Source organism: Oncorhynchus mykiss, chromosome 28 (assembly GCF_013265735.2).
Source record: "Oncorhynchus mykiss isolate Arlee chromosome 28, USDA_OmykA_1.1, whole genome shotgun sequence".
In the NCBI taxonomy this organism is placed as follows: domain Eukaryota; kingdom Metazoa; phylum Chordata; class Actinopteri; order Salmoniformes; family Salmonidae; genus Oncorhynchus; species Oncorhynchus mykiss.
In genome coordinates, this window is record NC_048592.1 from 40728356 (window position 1) to 40745124 (window position 16769).

Consider the following 16769-nt stretch of genomic DNA (forward strand, 5'->3'; position numbering starts at 1 on the left):
ATATACTACCTGTAGATAGGATAACCTGTATAAACTACCTGTAGATAGGATAACCTGTATATACTACCTGTACATAGGATAACATGCATATAGGATAACCTGTATATACTACCTGTACATAGGATAACCTGTATAAACTACCTGTAGATAGGATAACCTGTATATACTACCTGTAGATAGGATAACCTGTATAAACTACCTGTAGATAGGATAACCTGTATAAACTACCTGTAGATAGGATAACCTGTATATACTACCTGTAGATAGGATAACCTGTATATACTACCTGTATATAGGATAACCTGTATAAACTACCTGTAGATAGGATAACATGCATATAGGATAACCTGTATAAACTACCTGTATATAGGATAACCTGTATATACTACCTGTAGATAGGATAACATGCATATAGGATAACCTGTATAAACTACCTGTACATAGGATAACATGCATATAGGATAACCTGTATATACTACCTGTAGATAGGATAACCTGTATATACTACCTGTACATAGGATAACCTGTATATACTACCTGTACATAGGATAACATGCATATAGGATAACCTGTATATACTACCTGTACATAGGATAACCTGTATAAACTACCTGTAGATAGGATAACCTGTATATACTACCTGTACATAGGATAACATGCATATAGGATAACCTGTATATACTACCTGTACATAGGATAACCTGTATAAACTACCTGTACATAGGATAACCTGTATATACTACCTGTAGATAGGATAACCTGCATATACTACCTGTAGATAGGATAACCTGTATAAACTACCTGTAGATAGGATAACCTGTATATACTACCTGTACATAGGATAACATGCATATAGGATAACCTGTATATACTACCTGTACATAGGATAACCTGTATAAACTACCTGTAGATAGGATAACCTGTATATACTACCTGTAGATAGGATAACCTGTATAAACTACCTGTAGATAGGATAACCTGTATAAACTACCTGTAGATAGGATAACCTGTATATACTACCTGTAGATAGGATAACCTGTATATACTACCTGTATATAGGATAACCTGTATAAACTACCTGTAGATAGGATAACATGCATATAGGATAACCTGTATAAACTACCTGTATATAGGATAACCTGTATATACTACCTGTAGATAGGATAACATGCATATAGGATAACCTGTATAAACTACCTGTACATAGGATAACATGCATATAGGATAACCTGTATATACTACCTGTAGATAGGATAACATGCATATAGGATAACCTGTATAAACTACCTGTACATAGGATAACATGCATATAGGATAACCTGTATATACTACCTGTATAAACTACCTGTATATAGGATAACCTGTATATAGGATAACCTGCATATACTACCTGTACATAGGATAACATGCATATAGGATAACCTGTATATACTACCTGTACATAGGACAGCATGCATATAGGATAACCTGTATATACTACCTGTACATAGGATAACCTGTATATACTACCTGTAGATAGGATAACATGTATAAACTACCTGTAGATAGGATAACCTGTATAAACTACCTGTAGATAGGATAACATGCATATAGGATAACCTGTATAAACTACATGTACATAGGATAACCTGTATATACTACCTGTACATAGGATAACATGCATATAGGATAACCTGTATATACTACCTGTACATAGGATAACCTGTATAAACTACCTGTAGATAGGATAACCTGTATAAACTACCTGTACATAGGATAACATGCATATAGGATAACCTGTATATACTACCTGTACATAGGATAACCTGTATAAACTACCTGTACATAGGATAACATGCATATAGGATAACCTGTATATACTACCTGTACATAGGATAACCTGTATAAACTACCTGTAGATAGGATAACCTGTATAAACTACCTGTACATAGGATAACATGCATATAGGATAACCTGTATATACTACCTGTACATAGGATAACATGCATATAGGATAACCTGTATATACTACCTGTAGATAGGATAACCTGTATATACTACCTGTAGATAGGATAACCTGTATATACTACCTGTAGATAGGATAACCTGTATATACTACCTGTAGATAGGATAACCTGTATATACTACCTGTACATAGGATAACATGCATATAGGATAACCTGTATATACTACCTGTACATAGGATAACCTGTATATACTACCTGTACATAGGATAACCTGTATATACTACCTGTACATAGGATAACCTGTATATACTACCTGTACATAGGATAACCTGTATATACTACCTGTACATAGGATAACCTGTATATACTACCTGTACATAGGATAACCTGTATATACTACCTGTACATAGGATAACATGCATATAGGATAACCTGTATATACTACCTGTACATAGGATAACATGCATATACTACCTGTACATAGGATAACCTGTATATACTACCTGTACATAGGATAACCTGTATATACTACCTGTACATAGGATAACCTGTATATACTACCTGTACATAGGATAACCTGTATAAACTACCTGTAGATAGGATAACCTGTATATACTACCTGTACATAGGATAACATGCATATAGGATAACCTGTATATACTACCTGTACATAGGATAACATGCATATAGGATAACCTGTATATACTACCTGTACATAGGATAACCTGTATAAACTACCTGTAGATAGGATAACCTGTATAAACTACCTGTAGATAGGATAACATGCATATAGGATAACCTGTATAAACTACCTGTAGATAGGATAACATGCATATAGGATAACCTGTATATACTACCTGTACATAGGATAACCTGTATAAACTACCTGTAGATAGGATAACCTGTATATACTACCTGTAGATAGGATAACCTGCATATACTACCTGTAGATAGGATAACCTGTATAAACTACCTGTAGATAGGATAACCTGTATATACTACCTGTACATAGGATAACATGCATATAGGATAACCTGTATATACTACCTGTACATAGGATAACCTGTATAAACTACCTGTAGATAGGATAACCTGTATATACTACCTGTAGATAGGATAACCTGTATAAACTACCTGTAGATAGGATAACCTGTATAAACTACCTGTAGATAGGATAACCTGTATATACTACCTGTAGATAGGATAACCTGTATATACTACCTGTATATAGGATAACCTGTATAAACTACCTGTATATAGGATAACATGCATATAGGATAACCTGTATAAACTACCTGTATATAGGATAACCTGTATATACTACCTGTAGATAGGATAACATGCATATAGGATAACCTGTATAAACTACCTGTACATAGGATAACATGCATATAGGATAACCTGTATATACTACCTGTAGATAGGATAACCTGTATATACTACCTGTACATAGGATAACCTGTATATACTACCTGTACATAGGATAACATGCATATAGGATAACCTGTATATACTACCTGTACATAGGATAACCTGTATAAACTACCTGTAGATAGGATAACCTGTATATACTACCTGTACATAGGATAACATGCATATAGGATAACCTGTATATACTACCTGTACATAGGATAACCTGTATAAACTACCTGTACATAGGATAACCTGTATATACTACCTGTAGATAGGATAACCTGCATATACTACCTGTAGATAGGATAACCTGTATAAACTACCTGTAGATAGGATAACCTGTATATACTACCTGTACATAGGATAACATGCATATAGGATAACCTGTATATACTACCTGTACATAGGATAACCTGTATAAACTACCTGTACATAGGATAACCTGTATATACTACCTGTAGATAGGATAACCTGTATAAACTACCTGTAGATAGGATAACCTGTATAAACTACCTGTAGATAGGATAACCTGTATATACTACCTGTAGATAGGATAACCTGTATATACTACCTGTATATAGGATAACCTGTATAAACTACCTGTATATAGGATAACATGCATATAGGATAACCTGTATAAACTACCTGTATATAGGATAACCTGTATATACTACCTGTAGATAGGATAACATGCATATAGGATAACCTGTATAAACTACCTGTACATAGGATAACATGCATATAGGATAACCTGTATATACTACCTGTAGATAGGATAACATGCATATAGGATAACCTGTATAAACTACCTGTACATAGGATAACATGCATATAGGATAACCTGTATATACTACCTGTATAAACTACCTGTATATAGGATAACCTGTATATAGGATAACCTGCATATACTACCTGTACATAGGATAACATGCATATAGGATAACCTGTATATACTACCTGTACATAGGACAGCATGCATATAGGATAACCTGTATATACTACCTGTACATAGGATAACCTGTATATACTACCTGTAGATAGGATAACATGTATAAACTACCTGTAGATAGGATAACCTGTATAAACTACCTGTAGATAGGATAACATGCATATAGGATAACCTGTATAAACTACATGTACATAGGATAACCTGTATATACTACCTGTACATAGGATAACATGCATATAGGATAACCTGTATATACTACCTGTACATAGGATAACCTGTATAAACTACCTGTAGATAGGATAACCTGTATAAACTACCTGTACATAGGATAACATGCATATAGGATAACCTGTATATACTACCTGTACATAGGATAACCTGTATAAACTACCTGTACATAGGATAACATGCATATAGGATAACCTGTATATACTACCTGTACATAGGATAACCTGTATAAACTACCTGTAGATAGGATAACCTGTATAAACTACCTGTACATAGGATAACATGCATATAGGATAACCTGTATATACTACCTGTACATAGGATAACATGCATATAGGATAACCTGTATATACTACCTGTAGATAGGATAACCTGTATATACTACCTGTAGATAGGATAACCTGTATATACTACCTGTAGATAGGATAACCTGTATATACTACCTGTAGATAGGATAACCTGTATATACTACCTGTACATAGGATAACATGCATATAGGATAACCTGTATATACTACCTGTACATAGGATAACCTGTATATACTACCTGTACATAGGATAACCTGTATATACTACCTGTACATAGGATAACCTGTATATACTACCTGTACATAGGATAACCTGTATATACTACCTGTACATAGGATAACCTGTATATACTACCTGTACATAGGATAACATGCATATAGGATAACCTGTATATACTACCTGTACATAGGATAACATGCATATACTACCTGTACATAGGATAACCTGTATATACTACCTGTACATAGGATAACCTGTATATACTACCTGTACATAGGATAACCTGTATATACTACCTGTACATAGGATAACCTGTATAAACTACCTGTAGATAGGATAACCTGTATATACTACCTGTACATAGGATAACATGCATATAGGATAACCTGTATATACTACCTGTACATAGGATAACATGCATATAGGATAACCTGTATATACTACCTGTACATAGGATAACATGCATATAGGATAACCTGTATATACTACCTGTACATAGGATAACATGCATATAGGATAACCTGTATATACTACCTGTACATAGGATAACATGCATATAGGATAACCTGTATATACTACCTGTAGATAGGATAACCTGTATATACTACCTGTACATAGGATAACATGCATATAGGATAACCTGTATATACTACCTGTACATAGGATAACATGCATATAGGATAACCTGTATATACTACCTGTACATAGGATAACATGCATATAGAATAACCTGTATATACTACCTGTACATAGGATAACATGCATTTAGGATAACCTGCATATACTACCTGTAGATAGGATAACATGCATTTAGGATAACCTGTATATACTACCTGTACATAGGATAACATGCATTTAGGATAACCTGTATATACTACCTGTACATAGGATAACATGCATTTAGGATAACCTGTATATACTACCTGTACATAGGATAACATGCATATAGGATAACCTGTATATACTACCTGTACATAGGATAACCTGTATATACTACCTGTACATAGGATAACATGCATATAGGATAACCTGTATATACTACCTGTACATAGGATAACATGCATATAGGATAACCTGTGTGGGAATGTGGTATATGGCCAATATACCACGACTAAGGGCTGTAACTGCGTGGCGTCATGCATAAGAACAGCACTTAGCCGTGGTATATGGCCAATATACCACGCCTACTTTCCTAAGGCGCTGTACATCTCCAGAGATTACGCAGCGGGTCCAAGCTGATCAAATCAGACGTGACCGGGGCGTGGCCAAGGTGAAACTGGACTAGTTTCATGACATCATACTGGACGTCGACACTATGGAAGGCTTTTCTGGATTTCCGATTAGTGCGTGCAATATTCATTTGTACATCAAAACTGAATGTCTCACGTCGTATGCGTCATGAGGTCTAGCCTTTTCGGGAAACAAATATCTGTGTCTTTGTGTGTCAATCTTCTCAGGGTAGGGGTTCGGATCAAGGATCAGTCTTCGTCCGTCCGTCCACGTAATCTTATACATTGTGAGCTAAAAGACTAAACTGACCCTAAAATCAACACCCTAAAATCAACACATCAAATACATCCCCTAGCGATAGGCTTTTTCACCAACACAAACCTAGCTCCACATCAACAACAGCTGTGTTTCAGTAGCTCCACATCAACAACAGCTGTGTTTCAGTAGCTCCACATCAACAGCTGTGTTTCAGTAGCTCCACATCAACAACAGCTGTGTTTCAGTAGCTCCACATCAACAACAGCTGTGTTTCAGTAGCTCCACATCAACAACAGCTGTGTTTCAGTAGCTCCACATCAACAACAGCTGTGTTTCAGTAGCTCCACATCAACCTGTTAACAGCTGTGTTTCAGTAGCTCCACATCAACAACAGCTGTGTTTCAGTAGCTCCACATCAACCTGTTAACAGCTGTGTTTCAGTAGCTCCACATCAACAGCTGTGTTTCAGTAGCTCCACATCAACCTGTCAACAGCTGTGTTTCAGTAGCTCCACATCAACAACAGCTGTGTTTCAGTAGCTCCACATCAACCTGTTAACAGCTGTGTTTCAGTAGCTCCACATCAACAGCTGTGTTTCAGTAGCTCCACATCAACCTGTCAACAGCTGTGTTTCAGTAGCTCCACATAAACAGCTGTGTTTCAGTAGCTCCACATCAACAGCTGTGTTTCAGTAGCTCCACATCAACAACAGCTGTGTTTCAGTAGCTCCACATCAACAACAGCTGTGTTTCAGTAGCTCCACAGCAACCTGTCAACAGCTGTGTTTCAGTAGCTCCACATCAACAGCTGTGTTTCAGTAGCTCCACATCAACCTGTCAACAGCTGTGTTTCAGTAGCTCCACATCAACAACAGCTGTGTTTCAGTAGCTCCACATCAACCTGTCAACAGCTGTGTTTCAGTAGCTCCACATCAACCTGTCAACAGTTGTGTTTCAGTAGCTCCACATCAACAGCTGTGTTTCAGTAGCTCCACATCAACAGCTGTGTTTCAGTAGCTCCACATCAACAACAGCTGTGTTTCAGTAGCTCCACATCAACCTGTTAACAGCTGTGTTTCAGTAGCTCCACATCAACCTGTTAACAGCTGTGTTTCAGTAGCTCCACATCAACAACAGCTGTGTTTCAGTAGCTCCACATCAACAGCTGTGTTTCAGTAGCTCCACATCAACCTGTTAACAGCTGTGTTTCAGTAGCTCCACATCAACAACAGCTGTGTTTCAGTAGCTCCACATCAACCTGTTAACAGCTGTGTTTCAGTAGCTCCACATCAACAGCTGTGTTTCAGTAGCTCCACATCAACAGCTGTGTTTCAGTAGCTCCACATCAACCTGTCAACAGCTGTGTTTCAGTAGCTCCACATCAACCTGTCAACAGCTGTGTTTCAGTAGCTCCACATCAACCTGTCAACAGCTGTGTTTCAGTAGCTCCACATCAACCTGTCAACAGCTGTGTTTCAGTAGCTCCACATCAACCTGTCAACAGCTGTGTTTCAGTAGCTCCACATCAACAGCTGTGTTTCAGTAGCTCCACATCAACCTGTTAACAGCTGTGTTTCAGTAGCTACATGAAATAGTATCTGCTAATTCACTTGCAGTACCTTTAAACAATAAAAGGCACCCTAAGTCTTTACATGAGATAATTAACCAATAAGGCACGAGGGGGTGTGGTATATGGCCAATATATCGCTGCTTAGGGCTGTTCTTATGCACGACACAACATGGAGTGCCTGGACCCAGCCCTTAGCCGTGGTTTTGGCCATATATCACAAACCCCAGAGGTGTCTTATTGCTATTATAAACTGGTTACCTACTTAATTAGAGCAGTAAAACTAAACGTTTTGTCGTACCCGTAGTATACGATCTGATATACCACGGCTGTCAGCCAATCAGCATTCAGGGCTTGAATCACTCAGGTTATAATACACATTAACATAGCTATCATTAAAGTGGGGCGGCAGGTAGCCTAGTGGTTAGAGGAGGCAGGTAGCCTAGTGGTTAGAGGAGGCAGGTAGCCTAGTGGTTAGAGGAGGCAGGTAGCCTAGTGGTTAGAGGAGGCAGGTAGCCTAGTGGTTAGAGGAGGCAGGTAGCCTAGTGGTTAGAGGAGGCAGGTAGCCTAGTGGTTAGAGGAGGCAGGTAGCCTAGTGGTTAGAGGAGGCAGGTAGCCTAGTGGTTAGAGGGTTGGGCCAGTAACAGAAAGGTTGCTGGGTCAAATCCCAGAGCTGACAAGTTACAAATCTGTTGTTCTGCCCCCTGAACAAGGCAATTAACCCACTGTTCCTAGGCTGTCATTGTAAATAAGAATTTGTTCTTAACTGACTTGCCTAGTTAAATAAAGTAGTGACATCTCATTACCTGTTTGTTGGTTGTTTCTGGTTAATGTGTGGCCAGGGAGTATGGGTTGCTTAGCTCGCTAAAAACCCTTCTGCTCTGTAAGTAGGGTTTTCAGCAGCTACCCAACCCATGGTTGGCTCCATGTGCAACTACAATTCCAAACCTTTGTTTAAACGTTTAGAAAAGTCAATAATCATTGCTTTCAAATCGGTTTTCAAAACATTATGAAAAGGGGCATAATCAACCTATCAGCAAAAAAATAATCTTACAAATAAAAAAAATATACACTTTACTGTAGGAGTTTTGCACAGATCCATATGACGTGTGCCTCTACACTTCCTCCCCAGGTAGCTACACACAGGTGTTTGGAGAATGCTAGACCGGGGAGGAAGTGTAGTTCTTCCACAGGAGGAACACAGCGTATTGATCGGCTGTTAGCTTGGTCTTCTGTAAACACGCTCCGTAACATGGAGGTATAGCCATGTACAAACACTAAATCCTAGTGTGTAGTAACTCAACTTTTTTTTTTTATGATGATGATGATGATGATATGAAAGATACGGTTCTTTATGTTTACAAAACTGTACAGCAGGCATGCGTTTTAAATGTTCAAAACCAGCTTCGGGGATCTTAACAAATATCCCCATTGACCGGAAGACACTAACGTTAACTAGTTAGTCAATGGGCGATAAAGCAGTTAGCATCTATAAATGGGTTACTGTACTATCAGCGTTCGTTTGTGCGGTGCCACTAGCTTAATGGCAGACTGCACAGACGTTAGTCAATCATGTGTAGGCTACAATATTGTAAAATAGGGGCAACGGTGAGTGAGAATGTTTACAAGTAGCAGCAGAGTGTTGCGGGTGGTCGCGCCGAGGGTACTAGCAGCTACTTCTACCCGGTGTGTTGTTGCGCCGAGGGTACTAGCAGCTACTTCTACCCGGTGTGTTGTTGCGCCGAGGGTACTAGCAGCTACTTCTACCCGGTGTGTTGTTGCGCCGAGGGTACTAGCAGCTACTTCTACCCGGTGTGTTGTTGCGCCGAGGGTACTAGCAGCTACTTCTACCCGGTGTGTTGTTGCGCCGAGGGTACTAGCAGCTACTTCTACCCGGTGTGTTGTTGCGCCGAGGGTACTAGCAGCTACTTCTACCCGGTGTGTTGTTGCGCCGAGGGTACTAGCAGCTACTTCTACCCGGTGTGTTGTTGCGCCGAGGGTACTAGCAGCTACTTCTACCCGGTGTGTTGTTGCGCCGAGGGTACTAGCAGCTACTTCTACCCGGTGTGTTGTTGCGCCGAGGGTACTAGCAGCTACTTCTACCCGGTGTGTTGTTGCGCCGAGGGTACTAGCAGCTACTTCTACCCGGTGTGTTGTTGCGCCGAGGGTACTAGCAGTTACTTCTACCCGGTGTGTTGTTGTGCCGAGGGTACTAGCAGCTACTTCTACCCGGTGTGTTGTTGTGCCGAGGGTACTAGCAGCTACTTCTACCCGGTGTGTTGTTGCGCCGAGGGTACTAGCAGCTACTTCTACCCGGTGTGTTGTTGTGCCGAGGGTACTAGCAGCTACTTCTACCCGGTGTGTTGTTGCGCCGAGGGTACTAGCAGCTACTTCTACCCGGTGTGTTGTTGCGCCGAGGGTACTAGCAGCTACTTCTACCCGGTGTGTTGTTGCGCCGAGGGTACTAGCAGCTACTTCTACCCGGTGTGTTGTTGCGCCGAGGGTACTAGCAGCTACTTCTACCCAGTGTGTTGTTGCGCCGAGGGTACTAGCAGCTACTTCTACCCGGTGTGTTGTTGTGCCGAGGGTACTAGCAGCTACTTCTACCCGGTGTGTTGTTGCAGTCATATCGTCATAGACCCGGTGCGGTTATGACGGCTAAAAGCTGACACCCGAAACTAATGTCCACCACCAGCGACAAAACGAGTTACCGCTATTTCCCGTCAGTTAGCTTGCTGGCTAATGTTGATTGTATGGCTAAGCCAACCAACCAATGAGCGGAACGCAATTAAAAGTAGACAATCATCAGAATGTCCGTCTTAGAATCTGGAGGAGTTCCAGAACTCTATGAATATTCTACACCACTGAACCCAGTAGAACCCTGCGCAATGACCCTAGTGCCTGGGTCTACCATCAGAGCTAAGATGACATGGAAACACTAACTGACCGCATTAGCTATTTAGATACTATTATACTCACTGGTGGAATTCCCATCTTCACGCGTAGTGCCATGAAATCCTTCCGTTTGTACCGGTCATTCTCTCTCACACACACACACACGGGTCCAATAACAATCGCCTTTCAGTTTTATTTTCCAAGTCTCCCCGTGTAGGTCAACACACCACACACAGTTCAGTTGTCGCCAGACTTGGAACAGCTGAAGACGGAAAGTAGTAGTTGTACGTCAGCACTCAGGAATCACTCTGTCGCCTCACTACTATTCCGCTAGCAGCACTAACAATGACGTCACTTTCCAATGATAATGAAGACACCTTAAAAAAATAAAAGCCCACATTTCAACACGTTGCAAGGTGAATAACTAAATCAAAATAAACCATTTTTAACCCGTGTCGATTTGTGTTTATAAGCAAATGCAAGAAGGAATTTGGGGTTTTTCGGCTGTCCCCATAAGATACCATTTTTGCTGTTCCAGGTAGAACCCTTTTCCTTACATGGAACCCCAAAGGGTTCTACCTGAAACCCCCAAAAGTTTGACCTGGAACCAATGTTCGCTCTTTTTTTCCAGCACTGAGCAAATGTAAGGTCTGCTGAGCGTAAACTTGGATGTTGTGAAAATTCAGTGAAACTTCCAGTGCGCGTTTACTGTGAACACTGAGGCTCTACCTGCTTTAAGTTACAGTTTTACTGTGAACACTGAGGCTGTACCTGCTTTAAGTTAGTTTTAACAGTGGCCAAGTAGGCTACTGTGGCTATTTGATTATAACGTTCGCCTGCCAAAGTCGCCTACCATTAAAAACAATGGAGAAAATGCATCCCATAACATTTTAACATGGAAATAGCTGTTATATCTATCAGCCTACAGTAGCAGCCAATGTGTGGTTTTCAATATAGGCCAACATTCCATGAGACTTATGGGGGGAAAAACATGCAGGGCTTGACATTAACCCGTTTATCCACTTGTGCAACAGACAAGGAGGTGGCTGAAAATGGTGTTTGATGCAAGAAAACAATTGACCAAATAAAAAGCATTATTCCAATACCATTATTACAGAGAAAAATACAAATTACGCTACCCTCTGCCTGTTGGCTATTTAGTTGATTCAAGCCGATCTCAAAATACAACATTAGCCCCTTTTAGACAGAAAAAAAGCTCTTTACCTGACTGGCTTTTCAAAGATGTCTAGAAATGTATACGTTTTGTGCTCTTGAAGGAAGCAATCACTCCCCTATTGCCGAGTACAAAGTGTGTGTATATATATAACTAGGCTAATAACTTGCTGACTAGCAAAGGATATGAACAAACTGTTCACACGTGGCTACACGCTGCTCTCTTTGATCTCAAAACAAGCTCATCTACTCACGACCACGAAAACACAGTCCAGTTCAAAGTAAATGACACAGATACATATATGCAATGGTTCATTTGCATATAGGCCTACTGCAGTTCTGATTGGTAGTGAGGGATACCTATGCCTCGTAAGGGATGGTTTTGCGTCAATGCAATATAACACTACTCCAATGTGTTCTGCCTACAACACAATCTCATACAGTTGAAGTCGGAAGTTTACATACACTTAGGATGGAGTCATTAAAACTCGTTTTTCAACCACTCCACACATTTCTTGATAACAAACTATAGTTTTGGCAAGTCAGTTAGGACATCTACTTTGTGCATGACACAAGTCATTTTTCCAACAATTGTTTACAGACAGATTATATCACTTATAATTCATTGAATCACAATTCCTGTGAGTCAGAAGTTTACATACACTAAGTTGACTGTGCCTTTAAACATCTTGGAAAATTCCAGAAAATGATTGAATGGCTTTTAGAAGCTTCTGATTGGCTAATTGACATCATTTGAGTCAATTGGAGGTGTACCTGTGGATGTATTTCAAGGCCTACCTTCAAACTCAGTGCCTCTTTGCTTGACATCATGGGAAAATCAAAAGAAATCAGCCAAGACCTCCAAATTGTTTTTTTTTTTAAACCTCCACAAGTCTGGTTCATCCTTGGGAGCAATTTACAAACGCCTGAAGGTACCACATTCATCTGTACAAACAATATTATGCAAGTATAAACACCATGGGACAACGCAGCCGTCATACCGCTCAGGAAGAAGACGTGTTCTGTCTCCTAGAGATGAACGTACTTTGGTGCGAAAAGTGCAAATCAATCCCAGAACAACAGCAAATTACCTTGTGAAGATGCTAGAGGAAACAGGTACAAAAGTATCGATATCCACAGTAAAACGAGTCCTATATCAACATAACCTGAAAGGCTACTCAGCAAGGAAGAAGCCACTGCTCAAAAACCGCCATAAAAAAGCCAGACTATGGTTTGTAACTGCACTTGGGGACTAAGATCGTACTTTTTGGAGAAATGTCCTCTGGTCCGATGAAACACAAATAGAACTGTTTGGCCATAATGACATCGTTATGTTTGGACGAAAAAGGGGGAGGCTTGCAAGCCGAAGAACACCATCCCAATCGTGAAGCACGTGGGTGGCAGCATCATGTTGTGGGGGTGCTTTGCTGCAGGAGGGACTGGTGCACTTCACAAAATAGATGGCATCATGAGGCAGGAAAATTATGTGGATATTTTGAAGCAACATCTCAAGACATCAGTCAGGAAGTTAAAGCTTAGTCGCAAATGGGTCTTCCAAATTCACAATGACCCCAAGCATACTTCCAAAGTTGTGGCAAAGGAGACCTACAAACCTGACTCAGTTACACCAGCTCTGTCAGGAGGAATGGGCCAAAATTCACCCAATTTATTATGGGTTGTTATGGGTTGTGGAAGGCTACCCGAAACATTTGACCCAAGTTAAACCATTTAAAGGAAATGCTACCAAATCGTTATTGAGTGAATGTAAACTTCTGACCCACTGGGAATGTGATGAAAGAAATAAAAGTTGAAAGAAATCACTCTCTCTACTATTATTCGGACATTTCACATTCTTAAAATAAAGTGGTGATCCTAACTGACCTAAAACAGGGAATTGTTTTACTCAGATTAAATTGCGAAAAACTGAGTTTAAATGTATTTGGCTAAGGTCTATGTGAACTTCTGACTTCAACTGTACATAGTTTGTTTTGGTATGTTGCATTGATTCGATCAGAATTGCCACAGTAAAGGGGAAACGTTGATTGCGTTAACAGGGGAAAACTCTAGAAAGTTCAATGTTGTGCTTCTCTCTGTGGGCTTATATTTCTTCTGCATGGCAGTCCCAAAGGAGCTGCTTGGCAGTCCCAAAGGAGCTGCTTGGCAGTCCCAAAGGAGCTGCTTGGCAGTCCCAAAGGAGCTGCTTGGCAGTCCCAAAGAAGCTGCTTGGCAGTCCCAAAGTAGCTGCATGGCAGTCCCAAAGGAGCTGCATGGCAGTCCCAAAGGAGCTGCTTGGCAGTCCCAAAGGAGCTGCTTGGCAGTCCCAAAGGAGCTGCATGGCAGTCCCAAAGGAGCTGCTTGGCAGTCCCAAAGGAGCTGCTTGGCAGTCCCAAAGGAGCTGCTTGGCAGTCCCGGGGCTACTGTGCAGCATGAGAGCAGTTTAGAGGGAACCTGGAACTAAAAAAAGGGTTCTTCTATGGGGACAGCCATACAACCCTTTGGGAACCGTTTTTTTCCCCCAAATAGTGTCGGATCTCTACGAACCAAATTATGTTCTGAATGGTTGGTGATTACTCAGCCTTTCTTTGACACATGAATGGAATCCTGCATGTTATATTCATTCCAATAGAATACATTAATTGACCGTTTGTATTGAAAATCAGTTTGAAAAACTGAGGTGAAAAGGAGAATGGAGTGAGACTTAGTTAAAAAATATATATATTTCCCTGTTTATTTCCAGCGTGTAATAAACAACCATCCCATACTAGACTTCCATGCACTCTTGCCTTGCCCTAATGGAGGGGCCAAGTAACAATTATTATTCGTTTTTTTTTAAAGAGTTGAGTGTGGATAGTGTTGCTGGTTATTTTCCCTCAGTCCCCCATGAAATAACACCATATAGATTCAACAGACCTTACTGAGTACTCTCAACCACACGTTCACATCGGCAACTGGAGCAGTTTTTTTTCTCTCTACAAGCCAATATGTAATTCATATGCAGTGTATTTGCATTGCAGTGAATGGAGGGGCTGTCACTTAATTAAACCCGTTTCCCTGCCCAATAGACCAATTTAAGTTATGCAGACTATTGAGTAATTCCAATTACAATATTAAAATAAAAAGTACGTACATTTATCTTTCTAGGGGGACTCTTATTTTAAAAAAATAAAATAATAATAGAAATCGTGGTAGTGAGAGGAAGTCCATTAACGGGCATTGAGCGAGGATGGAACTAGGTGAAAACTGGCTGACGTTATGCAAATTTTCTTATCGATGAAACATCTGATATCAATAAAAATAAAAAATACCAAGTAGAATCTGTTACGAACATAGTGGACTAAGTTTATTATACTTATTTTTTTTATTATTCCGTTGTTTAGGAGTGCAAAGTCTAATTGAGTTTGTGCACATACGCACCTCAAATAGGAAGCGTTCCCTAACGGAAATATGCAAATATGTGCAACAACGCACCAATAGGATCACGCTAGATCGTGCTTGGCTTTGGCTACTTCCTTGCTTTTTCTGCCCACTATGCTTCCTTTGTTCCCACGGTAAACGACACAGATTAACTATATTGGGTTAGTTATATATTTCTGTGTACCGTAGACTGTTAAAAAAAAACATGTTTTCACCAACATCACATGCGCACTAGCACTAACATTTTTAATGGCCGATTTTAAAGGTGAGACTAACTAATCTACAAATCATATTGCATCATTAATAACTACTCAATATTGTTTGTTGATCAGTCAGCCGGTCACAATTTACCCATGAAACATCACAGTTTTGATGCACGAGAACACAGCCAATATCTTTGCCTGTGAGTGATAACAAAATGGCGTTCGTGACAATTATTTGAATATGTCAAATGAATGTTTTGTGCACAAAGGTGACAACTAAAGCGTTTTACTAGGAATTTTCTTATCTGACTTTCAATGTGGCCGTCTATGGAAATGGTATTTCTGGGTTGGGCATCAGCAAAATTATAGGAGCATCCGAAACAGTGCCTCGACAGGAACACTGGCCCCTTGGTTATTTTGGATTAATTCAAACCATTGTGTACTTGTTGCTACGGTGTCTCATGATAGATATTTCTGCTTTTTTCCCTAGTTTTTTCCAAACGTATGTATGCAGACCACAGGTGGCTGGTGGCACACCTAAAGGGTGGAGGATGTGCGTCTAGTAATGTCTGGAATGGTATCAAGCACATCAAATGCATGGTTCAAATGTGTTTGATACCGTTCCATTCCAGTCATCCTCCCCTTACTAGCCTCCTGTGATCCGGACACCTTTACAATTAGCTCCACCGTTCAGCGAAAATAGCATTAATTTAATAACCTTGTAAGATGCCTTTTCATTCCTATATCGTATTGTTAAACTAAGTGCTTGCTCTTCAACCGATCGCTGCCCGCACACTCCCGCCCGACCAGCATCACTACTCTGGACGGTTCTGACTTAGAATATGTGGACAACTACAAATACCTAGGTGTCTGGCTAGACTGTAATCTCTCCTTCCAGACTCACATTAAGCATCTCCAATCCACAATTAAATCGAGAATCGGCTTCCTATTTCACAAACAAAGCCTC

General features: G+C 40.1%; 1 protein-coding gene across 6 annotated transcripts in view; it reads right to left on the reverse strand.

Moving 5' to 3' along the window:
• The window catches only part of zfyve9a (zinc finger, FYVE domain containing 9a), a 56416-nt gene extending 43965 nt beyond the window's left edge, over window positions 1–12451 (reverse strand). For 4 of the 6 annotated variants that reach the window (XM_036966863.1, XM_036966862.1, XM_036966861.1 and 1 more), the window contains exon 1: window positions 11097–11341. The gene's annotated coding sequence lies outside the window, so the exon portion shown is untranslated. Of the gene's footprint in view, window positions 1–11096; window positions 11342–12236 lie in introns of those variants that run through there. The other 2 variants (XM_036966859.1, XM_036966860.1) reach the window with 2 other exon arrangements.
• Window positions 12452–16769: the final 4318 nt, after the last annotated feature.